The following is an 18,876-nucleotide window of genomic DNA, read 5'->3' as shown; positions in this document are numbered from 1 at the left end:
ACAATACAGCAGGCGGCCTTATATAAGTTTGTGGTGAGTACACCCAAGGGTAAGCGGGCGGGACTTAGGGATGGAATTTTTCAAGTAAATGTTATCGCAGAGAGGGTAGGGGTGAGTGTCGGCTAATCCGATCAGCCACAGCAATAATCAATCGGCAATTGTTTATTGCTGTGGTTGTTCCACCTGATGACGGGCACTTGTGTTGCGCCCGAAGCGTCGTGATTAAATTTATTTTGATTTATACCTACGTGACTTTACCGAAATAACCAAAGAGTACGAGGCTTGTTAAATGAAACGGACGAAAGTAACAAAACAATCGCGGTGGAATGACAACCAAATGTGAAGGGGCTCCTAAAAGGTGAACTGTAATTATGGGACCTTGACACGTGCACAATACTGTTGACGGCAATGTCGGAACGAATCATTGAAAATGTCCCGCGATTATGAAGATTATGAAGTTGTGAACAGGAAGTGCTCATGGAAGGTTTTACAGCAGCGCTGCATGCACGTCTGAGCCGTCAATGATAATGCTGTTCTACAAACAATGTCTCTTTCAGGACAAACTACACCCTGCTGTGCGCAAAAAAAAGGAGCAACAACAACAAAAAATAAGAAAAAATAATGAAAATAAAATAGGCATTTGATGTCAGTTGGGGAGTTTCAAAGGGGTTTCAATAAACTTCAAGGTACCATGGTGGCGAGACGTTAATTACCTCGCCTGGTATGCAGGAGGTTGTGGGTTTGATCCCAACCCTGACACCTGTATTTTTTTAGTTTGAATATCTCTCTCTCCGTGATCACGTGGCATTTTCCTACGGGTTCTCCGGGGTTTCCCTCCACGTCGAGAAACGCGTGCGTTAAGAGTATTTCGCTGCGAAACATTTCCACGTGATAAGCCACTAAGTTAAGCTGTCATTTGTGATAGCCAGGTCGCTGCTGAAAAAGAGTTACATAGCTCAGCGGGCCTTACCTGGTAAAAATAAATAAAAAAAATACCATCAGAAATGACTGTGCGCACCGCGTGGGGTGCGTGTGCTACACACGCGGGGTCAGTGCCTGCTTCATACGTGATTTTAAGAGATCGTGGGTGAGGACAGGCGATAGAGGGTGACGTGATTGCAGCATTGTATAGTTCCACCACGAAGTTAAATGGCCGTTGATTGCACGCTTGTGCTGCATCGGGTTCTATTGTATGACGAGGCATGGACGGGCGAAAAAAAAACACATTTGATGAGCATTTGGGTGAAGTGATCTACCCCTACCAAGAACCTATGTCTGTGAAGTGTCCATACTATAGCATGAGGAGAACCCATGATTTAGGGCCAGCTGGAGTGACTAGAAATTCTTCAATAGACCAATCAACCCAGCCTTGCCTTCACGCAGAGATTTGAGGACATAATGAGCGTATGTAACTATCTATGGGATCCCTTTTTCCAGTATCAAGATACTGAATGATAGAATTAAATAATCTGCCTCTGGTGCAACAGAATCAGTTTTTCAAGGACAGTGGATACATTATCAAGAGCGTACTTGTTTGCATTTCTTACCACGGGTATGTGTGATGAATGCAGACTTAGTGCCTTGTAATAGGTGTCTTATTTGGTCTTTGAACATCTAAACGCCTGTATTTATGCCAGAAAGACTTGTTTATTCCATTAACATATGCATCGTATTACATACACATGTATACAAAATACATACATGCATACATTCATCAATGCATATACATCAATTTATGTTAAATTATAATTACACATTTTATTTGAGTAATAATATTTTGGATTTTAATTTGGTGCATATTTACAGTGGTTGTTTTCAGTAGATTGTTGTTGTTGTTGTTTATGTTATATTACGTGTGGTCAAGTGGTAGTGCAGTAAGTTCCACAATGGACTTTGAAACCGATGACCTGAGTTCGATTCCCAGACACAGCTAGCATCAGTGGCGAGTGGTATCAGAACTGGCCCTGTACCCCCCTCCCCCACCACTCCTCACCACCTAAACCCGCACTGACCAAAATGGTGAAGTATGGTCCAAACCCTCCCCATGACCGATAGTGTATGGGGAGACCTTCATCAAGCAGTGGATTGGCAAATAGCTGTGAGCTATTTTTTTTTATAATCTTCTATCGTATGGCATTTTTGGGGATTGCAAACTGATGTCGAGATTTGATTTCCATTCGACTGCTTCCGGAGTAGCCGCGTGTATTTGTTTCAGATCGCCGTTAAATGATCTGATTGGAGCAGTCGTTCACGATACGTCGCACGGTCTGAGGTGTCGCACCACCACAATCACAAACTTGACTCTCGTTAATTGTCCATTCATGGAGAAAGTGGCCACATCTTCCACGGAGTGTCCGGATCCGATTCAAGGAGGAGCAGATCTTCCTCAGCAGACCAGATCCGGGTTGGAGGATTGTGGGGTCGCTGACGATGGATTTCTGCAGCAGTCTTTGCCCAGGGCTTCCCCCCATCGTGCTTCGGTGGTCTTGTCGTCGTCTTCGTCGTGGAGGTTCTTTGCATACTGCCAGAAAGGTTTTCTGTGTTTGAGCCTGTGCAGTGGTGGCATGAAGATGTCCTTGTTTATTGAGGGGATTGGATTTCTGATGGCCTTGCAGGACTTACTCATACACACGGCATCGCGGTGTTTGTGAAGTACCGTTGATGACTCTTGGACACCGTTGGTGAGGCACACGTATTTATTCCGTACAAGTAGTCACAACTGTGGACATACAATACTAGAGGGGGTATCGGCCCCCTCACCCGGCTAGCTGGGAATACACTGCTAGCTATCTCCGACCTACCTCCTAGTCCTCCACTAACGGGCTAGGGGAGGCTGTCTGGCCCGACACTGGTAAGTCGGGCTACGGTACCCGGAGTCCCAGAGTACTAGCTCTGGTTCTCGGGACCACGCCGCTGGCTCGGTCCTGCGCGGCCCTGACAAGGGCGGCGTCCCAGGGGAGTCCAGGGCTCTAGCTAGACGATCTTCGGTCTTCACTGGTTTAGCTTTAACATTCTGCCCCGAACCCTCTGACACATCCCCCTTTATACTCCACCCCCGCTGAGGGGTGGGGCCCCGGGCTGCCTGGTGCGGACGTCGTTGAGAGCACCCCCCCCATGCACTCACGTAGCCCCGCCCACTGTGTTTGTTTCCCATAAGCTGCCATGCATAACGGCTCTCTCTCTAACACCCCTACATCACCCCCCCCCCCCCCCCCATAGCTTGCAGCCGTCCCGGCTGCCAACATACAAAAAAAACGACAATAAAAGCGCATTTACCCCCTGGCCGCGCGTGTGCCTCACTATTTTTCAACATAACGCGAAGAGAACAACAACAAGAACCAGAAAACCCCGAAGGGAAAACAACCCGACGCACCCCCCCCGAATAAATACGAATTCCGTAAAAGCAACGTATATACAAATCGCAAGGAACCCCCAAGACACACACAACACAACACAATGTGCCAGGAGCACACCACCGACGCAGCGCACAGTAACCATACACGTTGAAATAAAAAAATAAATAAAATTTCTTCTTTTTGTGCATCACAAGAGTCTGTGCATTCTTGCGCGCGTCCTTGCCGCAGGCCCGTCACACGGGGCAACCCCGGATGGCGGACCATCCGGTGGCAGCTGTCCATTTCGAAGTGAGTCTGCGCTTGATGTCGCGAGACCCTCGGCATCCCCCGTAGGGGTTGTTGGGCAGGAGCCCGTCATTCCTGGTGCACCTGGGGGCGGGACAGCCGGCAACACGTCAGGCGAGAGCAGCAGAGACGGACCCTTTGAGTCGGCCGACCCCCCACATGTTTGGCCACGCGTGTGTGGAGTGGGGCCTCGCACCGCAACGAAGGGTTTCAGCCTAGAGGGGTGCACAAACCACCGGCGCTTCCCCCATTTGATGCGAACGTACTGAGGCCGCAAAACCTCGACCACCTCGACGGGGCCCCGCCACGGCCGCACCAGTTTTGAGGAGGTCGCGAGTGGTACCTGGGGGACAGTGCAGCCATGCCCTGTCCCCCGGCTTCCACTGTAGCACGTGCGCGCGACCCAGTCTGAGGCGCTCATTCGCTTTCTGACGCCTATCGGAATTTAGCATGGCAGCATCCCGTGCCTCAGTCAATTTCGCAAGGTTAAATTTAACATGGTCAGCCAATTTAGTTTTTCCCAGCGGCGCGGGGATCTGCAGCTGTGCCCGAACAGGTGGGTCAGGTTCGCGGCCATACATGAGGAAGAAGGGTGAAAATCCCGTTGCAGCATGGGGGGCCAATCTGTATGCTGCCAGGACCCCTTGAATTTGCAAGTCCCAATCGGTCTGTGAGTCCGAAACCTGCTGCGACAACATAGACGTGATGGTTCGATGCAGACGCTCGACCATCCCGTCAGTTTGAGGGTGATAGGGAGAGGTACGAATTTTTTTCGTTCCCAGGAGCTCACAGACCTGTTGGAGGAGTTTGCCGGAAAAAAATTTTCCCTGGTCAGTCAGCAGCCGCTCCGGAGCATCTTTGTCCATGACGTAACCTTGGACAAAGGCCTCCTCGATGGCTGCTGCCGACTGGTTGGCCAGGGGCCAGGCCATAGGCCAGCGCGTAAAGTATTCCACCCCGGTCAACAAATATCTATTGCCCCTAGGGGTGGCGGGAAATGGCCCCAGAATATCCAGCGCGACAAGTTCGTTCACTCTGGAGACTCTGATAGACTGCAAAGGCGGGTTTGACTCCCGTGCTGGTGGTTTTCGCTGCGCACACCGAGGGCATGATGCCAACAGATCTGCGACATCCCTCGTCATGCCTGGCCAAAAAAAAATCAAGCTGGAGCAAGGCGAGGGTCTTTTGGGTACCCAGGTGGAGGAGGCGCTCATGAGCAGCCCACACCACCCTACCCCGTAACCCAGAAGGGACCACCAGCCGGTGTCGATGGGATTTCCCGTCCCAATGCATCAGCAACCCTGCGTGCATTTCCCATGCGTCGGCATCACCCGTCCCCCGCCCCGCCTCCCCGGCGCGACGACGCGACGCGAGGAGGGAGGTATTCTCCATCTGGAGGCGCCCCCATTCATTAACAGGCAAACCCAGCAGGGAATCTTTTCCCTGTTGTGCGATAGAATTTGGAAGCAATGTTTCGTCGTCGGCGGCGGCCGCCAGGACCGGAACCGGCATGTCCCCTGCTGGCTTGCAACGTCCCAACCCCAGGAGGCATGCACATTCGGAGGTGGTTGGCATGCGCGACAGAGCGTCCGCGTTGGTGTGGCGAATGCCCTTACGGTAGGTGGTTTCGAAATCAAAATCCTGGAGGATCTCCAACCATCGGGACAATTGTCCCGATGGCTGTTGAACTCGCAGGGCGTACTGCAGTGCCGCATGATCTGTGCAGACGGTGAAATGCCGACCGTACAGATATGGGCGATACTGTTGGATGAAATAGACAATTGCCAACAGTTCCCTACGGGTGACACAATATCTTTGCTCCGCTGGAGACAACACCCGACTGCCGTACGCAACCACCCGTTCCACGCCGTCAACCACCTGGGAAAGCACGCCCCCAATACCCGTGTTGCTCGCATCGGTGTCGAGCAAAAATGGTTCCGAAAAATTGGGGTAAATCAAGGGAGGAGCTTTTACCAGGGCGTCCCGAAGGGAGCAGAAAGCAGCCTCCTCCTCCTGACCCCAGTGGAACCGAACCCCTTTTGATGTTAAAGCGTGTAGGGGTTTGGCAATCGTCGCAAAATCAACGACAAACCGTCGGTAATACGACGTGAAGCCAATGAAACTCCTGACCTCTCCCACCGAGGTGGGAGTCGGCCAGGAGCTGACACACTGCGTTTTGGCGGGATCGGTAGCAATACCTGAGCGCCCCACGATGTGCCCCAAATAACGCAACGAATCGCGTAACAAATGACATTTTTGGGGTTTGAATTTCAAATTAGCAGCCCGCATCTTTAGGAAAACCGCCCGCAACCTCTGGAGATGTTCGTCAAAAGTTTTACTAAAGACGATAACGTCATCCAAATAAATCAGGCACGACTCCCATTGCAATCCAGCCAAAACCAATTCCATCAAACGCTGGAAAGTTGCCGGCGCTGAGTGTAAGCCCATCGGCAACCGGTTGAATTGGAACAGGCCGTGCGGTGTACGGAAAGCAGTTTTAGGCTTTGAATCATCGTCCAGAGGAAGCTGCCAGAATCCCGAAAGTAAATCCAGTGTGGAGAAGAATCGCGCTCCCGCCAAGGCGTCCAGCGATTCGTCCATCCGTGGGAGCGGGTATGCGTCGGCAACCGAAATTTTGTTAAGGCCCCGAAAATCAACGCAAAACCGCAACGAGCCGTCCTGCTTTTTAACCAGGACGATCGGCGCTCCCCAAGGGCTGGTGGAAGGAGAAATGATGTCGCGGCTAACATGTCATCAATAGCCGATTTGACATGGTCCTTTTCGGCGGGACTTAACCGAAACGGATTCTGGCGTATTGGCACGCTGTCACCCGTGTCAATATGGTGACGCAGCAGATGAGTGCAACCCAAATCGTATTTGTCCCGACTGAAAACGTCGGAAAATTCCCACAGTAGCGTTCTAAGCTGTTGGCGCTCTGAATTTGACAGGTCCGTCGATCCCGCACAAAGCGCATCGAGCCACCCTCCATCGCTGTCCGAATGTGGGTGCGGCCGGGGGGCAGTGCCGACGTGATTCGCAACAGGTTCCTCGCAGGGCACCGGCGTCGCGTGAGCAAGCACCGTCCCTTGAGGAACTACCACTGTCTGCGACCCCAATTGAGGACCGCGATGAAAGGGTCCCCGTCCCCTCTTACGACGGTCTGGGCCGGAATCAAATGAGGTCCACTAACCCCGGCCCTAGATGGTCCCAGCAGAATTCCCTGGTCCCCAATGCCCTCAGCGAAGGGCCGACGAAGTTTTAGAGGCACCAACATTTGAGCTCCCGGCGGCACACGAACTGTTTTAACGACGAACGCTGGTACTGTTACGAACGCCGTCCGAGCCGCAGTAGGGGAAGGCAGGAACGCCATGCGTCGTCCCGACGGGAGCTCAATGCATCCCTCGTCTATTAAAATACGAATCGGCATTTTGCCCAAGAAGTCCGTCCCCAGCAGGCACGGAACCGCCAGCGAGGAGGAAACAAAAATCGGGCCCGACAATTTGATATCCCCGATACAAATTTGCGCTCGAATCTGTCCAATGATGCCAAGAGAGCCCCCGTTAGCAGCATAGAATGGGACGTTAACCGGCAGTAAAGGACGGCTCTGGACAGGTAGAATATTGTAAATGAGTTCGGAAATGATGGTCGCCGATGCCCCCGTATCGACCAGGATGCGTACCTCCACCCCGTCAATGTGTCCCACCACGGCCGACGACCCCGACGACGCGGCCACAACGCGATGGGCCAACATTGACCACTGCCTGGGTTCGATTTGAGTCCCCATAGTGGTGCGTGTTGGCCCATCGCAGCGCAATGTCGGCCCCCCGTTCGTTGCGGTGTGCGAGTGTGTGACGAGTGTGTGCTTGGGCCAAACATGAGGGGTGCCGCGACTCGCCGGATTATGTTGATTGAGCTTGGGAGGAGGAGGGCCGGCGTCCTGTCGAGGCGTCGTCCCGCGCTGCCAAGGAGAGCGGCACCCCGAGGCGACATGGCCCCGGACGCCGCAGTTGAAGCAACGCGGGAGCGCCGGCGGTGATGACGGACGGTCGAAGCGGCTCGACCCATCCCGGCCCGATCGTGCTCCCGTCCCCTGCTGCCGTCGACGGCGTAAACCTCCTCCGCCGGGAGGGTGGCTGCAGCCACCGCACTCCCGGCCGCTGCCCTGCTGGCTTTCCGACGCTGTGACAGCAGGTTGGCGTGGAGGAGCCGCGCAGCCTGGAGGGAACTCATCTCCGTGTCCTCCTGTGCAACGACGGCGATGTCCAGGTCGTCTGCCAGCAGGAGGATTTTTTCTGTGACCATGGCGTCCATGCCGTCGTCGTCCATTCGAGGGAAGGCCGTCTTTGCCAGTGCCAGGAGACTCGTCCTGTACGCCAGGGGCGACTCCTTTGTACCCCGCTGGCGATCGTAAAACTGCTGCCTGCATTCCGCTGAAGGTCCGTAGACCCCGGCCAGCAACTGCAGTGCCATCTGTAGCGTGGAGCGCTTCTCCCTCGGCGCCGATGTAAGGGCGGCGAGTGCGTCGCTGTCGAGGAGCGCCGGCAGCGCGCAGAGAGCCTCAGCATCCGACCACCGTGCCATTTCTTGGTGGGCGAGGAAGCGTCGCTGGAAGCCGCCCCAGTCGCCCTCCGCGCCAACAAACTCTTTGAGCGGAGGCAGCCGTTGGTGCAGCGCAGCGGTCGCCATGGAAGCTCGCAGGCTGCTGTCCCCGTAACTCGGCTGCGCTTCGGCGCGAACTGCAGATGGTATCGCCTGTCGCAGCCGTGATGACGCTCCCTCCGCTGGCGGTGACGCGGCAGCCCCAGCGAGAGCGATGTTGGACCCGAGGTTCAGGCCGGCCACGCCCTCAGCAGCTGCTGCGGCGATGGCGGGAGATTCAAAGTTTGAATCCGTTGAGATGGCGGGAAGGCGCATCGGACGTCGGTTCTCCTCGCCCCGTGGTGGTCCACCAGCCCCCAGCCGCGTGATGTGTTCGAGTGTGGCGGCAGCGGCGTAAAGCAGCTCCGCCAGCCTCGCATGAGCCAGCCTCAGCCCTTCTGATGGTGGCTCCTCTTCATCCTGATGCCCCGGTAAGAATGCGTCCGGCCCCGGCTGCACGATGTCTTGTTGAGCCGTCTCGGGCTCGACAATTTCAGCGGTGTCCTCCACCTGCGGTACTCCGGCTCGAGCTGTCCGGCGCGTGTCCATGTTCGTAGTTGTTCTGACACCAGATGAAGTACCGTTGATGACTCTTGGACACCGTTGGTGAGGCACACATATTTATTCCGTACAAGTAGTCACAACTGTGGACATACAATACTAGAGGGGGTATCGGCCCCCTCACCCGGCTAGCTGGGAATACACTGCTAGCTATCTCTGACCTACCTCCTAGTCCTCCACTAACGGGCTAGGGGAGGCTGTCTGGCCCGACACTGGTAAGTCGGGCTACGGTACCCGGAGTCCCAGAGCACTAGCTCTGGTTCTCGGGACCACGCCGCTGGCTCGGTCCTGCGCGGCCCTGACAAGGGCGGCGTCCCAGGGGAGTCCAGGGCTCTAGCTAGACGATCTTCGGTCTTCACTGGTTTAGCTTTAACATTCTGCCCCGAGCCCTCTGACACATCCCCCTTTATACTCCACCCCCGCTGAGGGGTGGGGCCCCGGGCTGCCTGGTGCGGACGTCGTTGAGAGCACCCCCCCGTGCACTCACGTAGCCCCGCCCACTGTGTTTGTTTCCCATAAGCTGCCATGCATAACGGCTCTCTCTCTAACACCCCTACATTTGTGTGCTCTTTATAACATATTGTTGTTGTACTGTATGCGCGATAGCACATTTATATTGTTTTGAGGTATGAAATCTTTAAGTACAAATTTGCATTTTTTGAAACGGCGCTAGCCTGAGCGGTATAGCAGCTCAGCCACCCGCTGATGATGTCCCACATGTGATGACACGACTGATAAAATTGTAGGTCTCGTGTCTTGTTAATTGAAACATGTCATCAATTAACTACACCATTGAAGACCTCTGTGCCGGGAGGGGTATGGCCATTGATCTCAGAGAACTTCATCATAAAAGCGGGAGCAGCCATTGCGATGAAACACAAGAACCACCACCACAATTACCGTTTTCAACAGCGTTTTGCAACGTGTAAATGCTTACCCATTTATTAATTCCTCTGAGGTAATGTTCAATGACAATTGGATGCTTTAATATGAGGGGCCGTCCATAAATGACGTCACGCACCTACGGGGGGGGGGGTCAGACATTTGTGACTTTTTATAAATGTTTTCTCCTACAACATCAGAGTGCAGCGCCACATTAAATACGAACTACAATGACAATTGTTTAAAGCGATTTGAAGCATGTTTTATTTTCAAAATATGTTTTTTGGGGGGGCGGGGCAGAGCTTTGTGACGTCATATTTGAGGGGGGGTCTGACTTTTTGTGACGCCGTGTGACGAGGGGGGGGGGGGTCAAAAATCGTCCAAAATCGCGTGACGTCATTTATGGACGGCCCCTGATGTAACCCCTCAAATGCGTATGGGGGGGAGGGGGTAAAGGAGACTACTCAAGGAAACTGAATTGAACCCCAATGTGAAAGGCAAGCGACTCGATACAACACCGCAGTGGCCCCGTCCGTGTTTACCGGTGGATATTTCCTCAAGCGATTGTTCAACAGGCGGTTGTTTACGGACACACGTCAGGTCAAGCCCCCCCCCGCCGCCGCGCGCTGTGGGCTACGAGGGGTGAATGGGCGCAGCGAAAGTAGTCCAGGCAAAGAGGGTGAAGTCGTGGCAGGCGATGTATCCCTGGCGCAGGATGAAACGCGCGGCTGTTCATCCGGTGCCGGATGATCCTCGTAGCAAAAGTAGCTTCATACGCTACAGGCCGCGCACTTTCAAAGGCCCGCGCTAAATGCTTTCAAGCTATCAATTCCGGTTCAGTAATTCTGCACTTGCTATAGTGGCGCATCGTGTCGTAAGAGCAGCGTTGGGGCATCGTGCTCTGTTGCTGCTGTTGTTGTGAAAAGTTTCCGTAGCTACCCCTTTTAAAACAAACGTGGAGTAGGACGTCTGCACATATCGCTATCGCCAAGCCAAATGCCATGCTCTGTTGCTACTGCTGTGAGAAGTATCAGTTATCCCTTTTAAAAACCAACGTTGAATAGGAAATCTGCAAATATCGGGTGGTGGTATGGTGGTGGTAATTATGTTTTGCCACCGGTGGTGATAATTATGTTTTCAAGCTGGATATTAACACACCACTTGAGAGTCAAGTTCATGTGTGCGTATATCAGAAGCGTGATTACAAGGTGTGCTTATTAGGGTTGTTAAACAGACACGGTTATTTGTTTCCGAAAGAGAGCCGGAAACGGGTAGCCATTTTTCTTTTTTCCAGCGGGACGTTTTTAATAGAAGCACCGATTGGCACCTACAAATGTGCAAACGGCATGGCGGCTTGAGTCACTGCGTGGTGCATTTGGCCTTCACATCTCGGTTGAAAGGGTTAAAAAAAAGTTACGTTTATGGGCCCGAGATATTTCTGTACTCGCGGTAAACCGGTGACCGCTTTTTCTCACGTGGTTTACCGGGAGTGGGGAAAAAACTCAAATGTTAACGACCCCAATTGCCTATATCCGGCTTCTGCTGCAATCTCATAATTTGGCCTTTGCACACTGTCTCCTCGAGCCAGAAAATGTGTGCATAAACAAAGATACGTCTGAGCTTATGTTGAATTGCTTCCGTTGACGCTCAGGACTGAAGGTAAACGAGCTGTTACATCGTGGGAACAAGTATATGAAAACTGCGTATAAATGTTGAACTTCTTTGCACCTTACGTAGCAAACCAGGCTAATGGAGGTGTGGGGAAAGGACATCAAACTCAACACAAAAAAACTGTCCTAGATAAATGAGTTTTCAATCGAGATGATGATTTAAAAGTGCATAGCTCCAGTGGCTTCCTAATATCGGAAGGAAAAGCGTTCCAGAAAGCTGCTGAAGCGCATCTGAAAGCGGTCGATGGCGAGCCTAAAGCCGCTGCGAGGATGGCCAGATTCGCATGATGGTTTATGCTCCTTGACTAGACAATGGTGAAGAGAAGAAGCGAGGCACGCGGAGTGGAGTGGGGGTGGAGGAGGAGGGAGGAGGTGGAGAAAAGCCACAGTGAGACGAAGCAAAATGAGAGTAATTAAGCACATGATTCTGCAGATGCCATCTGCTAAAAGCTTCCCACAGATTCCCACACATCAATGTCACGTGATCGTTGCATATGTATATATCCTCTTCAATGGAACGCATCCGGGAGAATTTCAACCGGGGAGATGGAGCGATGATTTATCAGTTCCGTGTTCGAGTGTTCATTGCACCGTGAATTGTTACATTGTGTGATCACGGGAGGTGACGGTGGCTTTAGTGGAAGCACGCGTCCAACCGTGGATTGACCATGGCTGTCGCTAATGACGCTGACGATGATGCCAATAACACACAAGGCGTCGGGCGGGGAAATATCTGGACGACTACAAAAGGTGAATTGAGCTCGGTGGTGATCCCAGGGCTATTGTCAGTGGGAGCTTAGCCTTGAGGCGTCAAGTGGACGATCCACAACTCTGGCTTCCTCCTCCCTCTCGAAAGGGCTTTTCTCGTGAAAGCAGACGGAGTCGTCGCAAACACTCCCTCTGCTGTTTGTGTTTTAGCGTTGTCGTCATTCCCCCACACCTCCGATTCACACCACGGCTGTCTACGTACGGTGCAAAAGAAGTTCCATCGTGTACATACATACATAGAAGAGATATGAAAGACCGTGAGAGGTTGTGGTGGCTTGGGGGAGGCTCTCATCCAGCGGTGAATGAACCGTGAGTGCTCGGGGGGGCGGGGGGGGGAGGTGCCGGGCAGGGACCTGTACCATTAAATGTCCCTTTGCCCCCCCCACTCAAGTTCACCCTCGCTAGTGGTGAATCACGATGCTGGTGGCCCCCCACAAAACACCTCTACTGGCACCCCTGTCCGCGAGGAGCTGGAGCCGAGCCTGGCACACGATGATGATGACAATGATGATTTTCCATATATCATAGCTCTCTTTGTGAAATAAATTTAACGGTAGGTTCACTGATGTGAGGAGGGAGGGAGGGCTGCGGGTAGAGGGGGTTGGTGTGTGTGTGATTTTTTTTTTTGCCACTGTAAGCGCGAACCATAACTCACGCATCTCCTTTGTCCATTTCGACAATCGTAAAAGCCATCACATGCATAAGTAAGAGGATGCAGCCAGCCGACCGTATTCCGTGCACATTTTGCTGAGGGCGGTCAACCTTAACCCAGCCGCGCACTTCCATTTACGCGCGCACACACACGGGCGCGCGCGCATACAGCACACACGCACGCGCGCGCGCATACAGCACACACGCACGCGCGCGCGCATACAGCACGCGCACGCGCGCGCGCACGGCGTACGCACTCCGCTCCACTCAGAAACAAAAAGCCCAAGCGTTGTCTGTGTCGTGCAAGGGAGGTCGCGCGAACCCTTGTGCGGAGGGGGTCACCGTCGCTCGCTTCCCCCCGCCGCAGTGTTGTTCCCCTACAGCCCGGTGCTCGCCCCCCCCCCCACCCAGAGGGGTCACTCGCCCGCTTCTAATGTACGCTCGGTCCGTTTAAATTCTAAGGCAGTTTAATAAAAAAAAATGTGTGGCACTCAGCACAACCGGGGAGGGGGGTGGGTGGGGATCAGCCGGCTCTGCGAGCTACTTATCTCGCCAATTGTGCTGCAGGCCGAGCGGCAACAACTGCTTGCTACGCAAATCAGACCCTCGGTTAATGCCCCCCCTCCCTCTCCCCCCCCCCTGGACACGCAGGCTGTGCGGGGAAGTGACGAATCCTAATGGATGCTTTGAAAAAGCCCAGCGCCTAATGACCTTTTTGTCTCGGATTTACAATGCCCGGCGCTTCCGCGGCAGGGGTTCGTCTGTGAGATTTTTTTTTTGCCGACTCAGTTATGCTTCGCGCTCCGTGTGTGTGTGTCGTCTCTGCCACGTGTGCCATGTGGTTAGCTATTCCAGAAATGTTAAAACGGCAGCTTATGGCTTCATAAAGAAGCATTGTCGGTGCGGTGGCATTTTATACCGAGCATGATTTAAGCGGGGTGGATGGGTGGGGGCGGGGGGAGTTCAGTGCACATTTTATATATTTTTCCAGGCATTAAATATTTTAAGAGCAAGGCAGAATGACTTTATACGTTCAACAATTGAGCGTTTATAAGTGGCTTTGGTTCTTCTAATGGCCGTATACATGTCACAATTGCATTATTTGCAGTAATTGTCGTGCCACTTAGTCCACAGAGGGCCCTGCTTAAGTGATCACAGTGCATGACAAACAGAGGGTTTGCACTGATTAAGGACGAATGTCACCCACTAAGAGGACTCATTCTCTTGCCGCAACTAAAAATAAAATCTGTTTATCATTTTTCCAAGCAGGCTCAGGCAGGCAATCGTGGTGCATTAAGATGATAAAATAGTTCCTCCAAGAAATATATTTTTTAACAATTTTCAAGAAATATATATTATATGATAACATCTGTTTGAATGCAATCCTTATGTAAAGATGTAAACATTTTAATCTCAATATCCCAAGACCACAATCTGTATCTGCATTGAGGTCATTGCTTTATGGCTATTTACTGCCACACTTGTGAATGCCACGAGGAAAGCCATTTGTGACTGGAATTTGAGAATGCCCTTTTTAGAAGGACTTTTTCGATACAAAATAGGAAATGCAATTATAATAGAATTCATGCCGAATTTCAATGGCATGTTAAATGGCAAGTTTCAGTTTCTATCACTCGTGTCATGCATAATCTGACTATGGATGGCAAGCTAGGTTTTCATCATACACAATTTTCATTGTTTACTAGCCATGTTTTAAAAGTTTTAGTTTGTTTGAATTGTTACACGGATGATCCCGTTAAGCCAGTTAGCGGGCTATTTTAAACCGGGGATCCTACTTTTGATATTTGCAGTTCCTGCAACCCCTCCTCATCTAATGTGCTGGCTACCATCGAATCAGTCGTTTTGGCCAGGCCGCTACTTAGTCCTTACCTGAAATAAACTGACCAACTGATTTGAGGAAATAAAAAACATAGCTACAGACTGCATTGGCGGTGGTGTACTACCACAGACCATCATTGCTCTTTAACTGGGAGGTGATTTTTTTAAGCGCTTCCCCTTCGTATTCCTGTATGTTCTTGCTGTTGTGGCATCACCTACATGCATTTAAAAACACGAAACTCCAAATAATTCCAGATGGGTTACATTTTTAAATGATAATCTGTCTTTGAGTCAACACATATATTGTATAGCCATGTATTGGTATCACCTACATGGAGCATACACCACCCTATACTGGAGCAGGTCAAAGCCACCGAGACTAACATTCCTTTTTTCAAGAGACATCTGGGTAACAGCGGCGGGCCAGGAGTGGCTACGCACGTGGCCTGTGATCCAGCACTGTGGAGGCAGCAGCGAGAGTTGGTGGATCACTGCACAAATGTTGGAGGTGCCATACCCTGGCTCGCCAGGAGATGGCGGTACTGCAAGTGAACTAATCGCCATCTGTTTCCATCTGTATGGTGATATAGTATTGCCCCCTCGTGCATTGTTGCAAGATGTTAACTACCTCATCTGGTGTACAGGAGGTTGTGGGTTCGATCCCGACTAACGCCTGCTGCATATTTGGAGTTTGCATATCTCCCTCCCTGTGCTTGTGTGGATTTTACTGATTATGTACTCAGGTTTTTCTCTCCACATTTAGAATCAATATACATTTAGATTATTTGTTGTTATCAATTTTCACGTGATAGATCGCTTCATTGAGCTATCATTTGTGATGGCCAGGTTGCTTCGGAAAAGGAGCTACATGGATCAGTGCGCCATACCTGGTAAAATACATAGTTTACATGGGGATGTATTTGGGTGCCCCGGTTCTCTCGCACTTGTATAAACACTCATAGATTGGTTGAAAACATCTTAAAATAAAAACCCAATGTAGCAGGTCCCTCCTGAAACAGAATCGTTGGACTCTTTGTGGCTTTCTTGGATCAATTAATATATATTTTTTATCATTGAACAAATGGCCTGAGCATATTCCGTCATAAACCTGATATTACCAATGAATTAACAATAAATAATAATGTAGTGAATATATTATTAACATATAGTAAAACAGCTTCCAGCAAGATACATTTTTAGCTGTGTAATATTGTACCGTTCAAAAGCCACTGCATTCCTAACGAGCAAGAAGTCCACCCAAATTTCCAATAAAAACACTGACTGCGAGATGTTAACTTCTTCGCCTGGTATGCATGAGGTTGTGGATTCGAACCCGACCCTCACGCCTGCTGTATATTTGCGGTTCGCATGTTCTTCCCGTGGTTGCGTGGATTTTTATCCGGGCCCTTCGAGTTTCCCCTTCACGTTTAGAATCAACATCACGCGTTCAGAGATTTGTATTTTGGCTGCTATAAATATCCGCATTATAAGCCGCCACTTCGCTGAGCTATCATTTGTGATAGCAAGGTCGCTTCTGAAAAAGAGCTATATAGCTCAGTGGCCATTGTCTGATAAAATAAAATTGGTTTAGTTTATTGGGGGAGGGGGGGATTTAATATGAGGGGGAAAGAAACACTGCAAGGCAGCATGTGATAAATGCAACTTTGGGCCCGGAATCAACAACAACAACGACAACAACAATACCACCAACGAGCCCCAGAGACAGGCTGGGCAGGCAGAGCAACATCACAGAGTCCCCATGAGGACAACCTCGAGAGGGGAGATGGAGCCTTCATCAAACGACTGCTAGGAAATGCATTGGGGGGGGAGCGGGGTTGGAGGGAGGCTTGGATTCCTCACCTATGAGTCTCAGCAACAGCAGCTGTTGTTTGTGTGTGTGTGTGTCAACCTTGTTGCTATTAAAGTTGAGCGGTACCTGTCCGTGCGATGCGAGTCCAGTCGCGCGCTCACACACACAGCCCACCGCTTCAACTCGGCCGTCTCTAACCAGGGCACGTGATTCATCCTGACGGGCCGTGCAGCGGAGCAGTTGCGACGGCCGCGTATGACTCCCTTCCAACGTGGCGCCGTGCTTAGATTTTGGGCCTTCGCAAAACAGCCCCCCCACCCCGCTCATGTAAAGGGAAATTTACACCTTTGCAAGAAGAGAGAGAGGGAGACACTCCCTTGGTTTTTACCCTTACCCATGGCTCAGGCTCCTTACTTATTAATGTCCGTGTTTTATGCTCGCGACTGATTGCTGCCCTGCTTCCCTCTCACAGAGTCATCGCGGCCATAAAAGTGCACGGAGGCTTCCCCCCGTGTTTTGAGGCTCCGCGAAGTCTTATCGCGTGCAGTCCCTGAACGCCGTGCGTTCCACGCGAGCCTAATGACGCCGCCGGAAAGTAATGAAAGCTGCGCTCGTGCTAATTATAAGATTAATTCAGGGATACCACATAAAGGTTAAACCTGCCTCAACTTCCCCACACCCCGCGACAAACAAGGTTACGATTATTATTATTTTTATTTTTCGCCACCAATCCTAATTAGCAATGTGTTAATACTGTTAAAATATCAAACGAGGCCATACGATTCCATGGAAACGTGTGGCCTAGGAACACATATGAAATATGTTTTTTTTACCCACAGCCCACCGTCACATATCTTCGGCGAACGTCATCGTCGTCGATCTCGATTCATCTACCGCTTGATTAAGGCTTCCCGAAGCCCATTGCCATCTCCCACAGTTTGACCATGCAACAATCCGTGGACATAAAAAAGTGATTGGGGGCGGGAGGGGTTTAGATCGCGTAAACATAAATGTGTTGTTAAACCCGCCACCACCCGACACAGCTAATTAAGTGCGGTTATTATGGACAATATTGGCCGTAAAAGCCGACGTGTCAAGCAATCCGTTGGACAGTTTCATCTTTTGCCGTGGCGGCGGCTCGCGGCCCCGTGTGCCCCAGTAGAAGCGCTCAGTGCGCCATGCACGAGCATCGGATGGGGAAACACCGTCCGTGGCTGCTGTGCTGTCCGAGCCGAATGTCTAATGTGTGCGAGTGGCAGGCGCGGGAGAGGGAGGGGGGAGTGCCAAGGGGAGAAGTGAACTGAGAGAGATCAGAGAGGGGAGGCGGGCTTGGAGCCCAGACGAGAGAGGCATTTGAAAGGGAATTGCAGGGCAGGATTCATTATGTATGTGCGTGCACGCACGTTTTGTGCGCGCACAATCGCGTGCGGTTGTGTTTTTTTGCTAAAAGGGCCGAATGTTTATTTCGGAAACGTGTGTACAAGACAATATTGGGGGTTGTTGTTGTTGTTGTTTTTGTTTAATGCAACATCATTTTAATGGAATTTGACGCTAATGTAATTCCAGCTTTGCCTCTGTGGGCAACGCATTGAACATGTCATTTATGTTCAAGTATTGGAATGTGATGCGTCACGCGTGCCTGATGAATACGGCTTAATGTGATATGGGTGAATCCGTGTGCATGGCAAGAGATGACGTAGTGGTTCGCGCACTGCACCACGGCCCTCACGACCTGAGTTCAATTCCCGGCCATGGCTAATATCAGTGGGAAACGGCGTCAGGGCTTTTCCTTGGGTCAACTCAACCTTGAATTGGAATATGAGAAATAGGGAGACAAAAGTGGCCAAGCCTGGTGTTGTGGTTACTCTACTCACTTGCACACTGTGCCTTATGTTGGCATAGCGCGCCTTAGCTCAAGGCGCTCTACAATAGAGTTTAAAAGCGGCACAATTGTACAGCGATTTAGATGGCAGGGGCAGTGCCAAGGCCGAGGAAAGAGTGGCCATAACGGAGGGCACACGTGAGGGTCACAAAAGGGCTATCGGGGGGGGGGGGGGGGGGGGGGGGGGGGGCAGCAAGGGAGTGGCCAATGAAGAAGGCTTCAAAATAAGAACAAGACTTCAAAATAAGAACAAGACTGCATTGACAGTTGCTCACAAACATCACTTACACAAACAGTCCGAGTGGCTCTCCGGGTGGTATGGGGATCTCATTGTGTGTTTGTTTACATGACTGCCACATGTACACATGCCCGCTACTTGAACTCGTGATCAATTGTGCAGCATTGCCGAATCATTTTTGTGCCTGTCTCTGGGTACGAGTGCGGACATCTGTGTGCATCCCCGTCTCTACCCTCGCGGTCGTGTGCTCTTAGTCCACCCGTGCATGATTGGTGATCCATGCGTGCATTTCTCCA

The 18,876-nt window shown here is 51.4% G+C and overlaps 1 protein-coding gene across 1 annotated transcript in view; it reads left to right on the top strand.

The window, feature by feature from the left end:
* The window catches only part of LOC144719135 (cell adhesion molecule 2-like), a 127,868-nt gene that overhangs the window by 78,496 nt on the left and 30,496 nt on the right, over positions 1-18,876 (top strand). The gene's annotated exons all lie outside the window — the stretch shown is intronic.

Source organism: Lampetra planeri, chromosome 5 (genome assembly GCF_965212315.1).
Source record: "Lampetra planeri chromosome 5, kcLamPlan1.2.h2, whole genome shotgun sequence".
Classification (NCBI taxonomy): domain Eukaryota; kingdom Metazoa; phylum Chordata; class Hyperoartia; order Petromyzontiformes; family Petromyzontidae; genus Lampetra; species Lampetra planeri.
The sequence above is the reverse complement of the archived record's forward strand: the minus strand, read 5'-3'. Positions and strand labels throughout refer to the sequence as shown.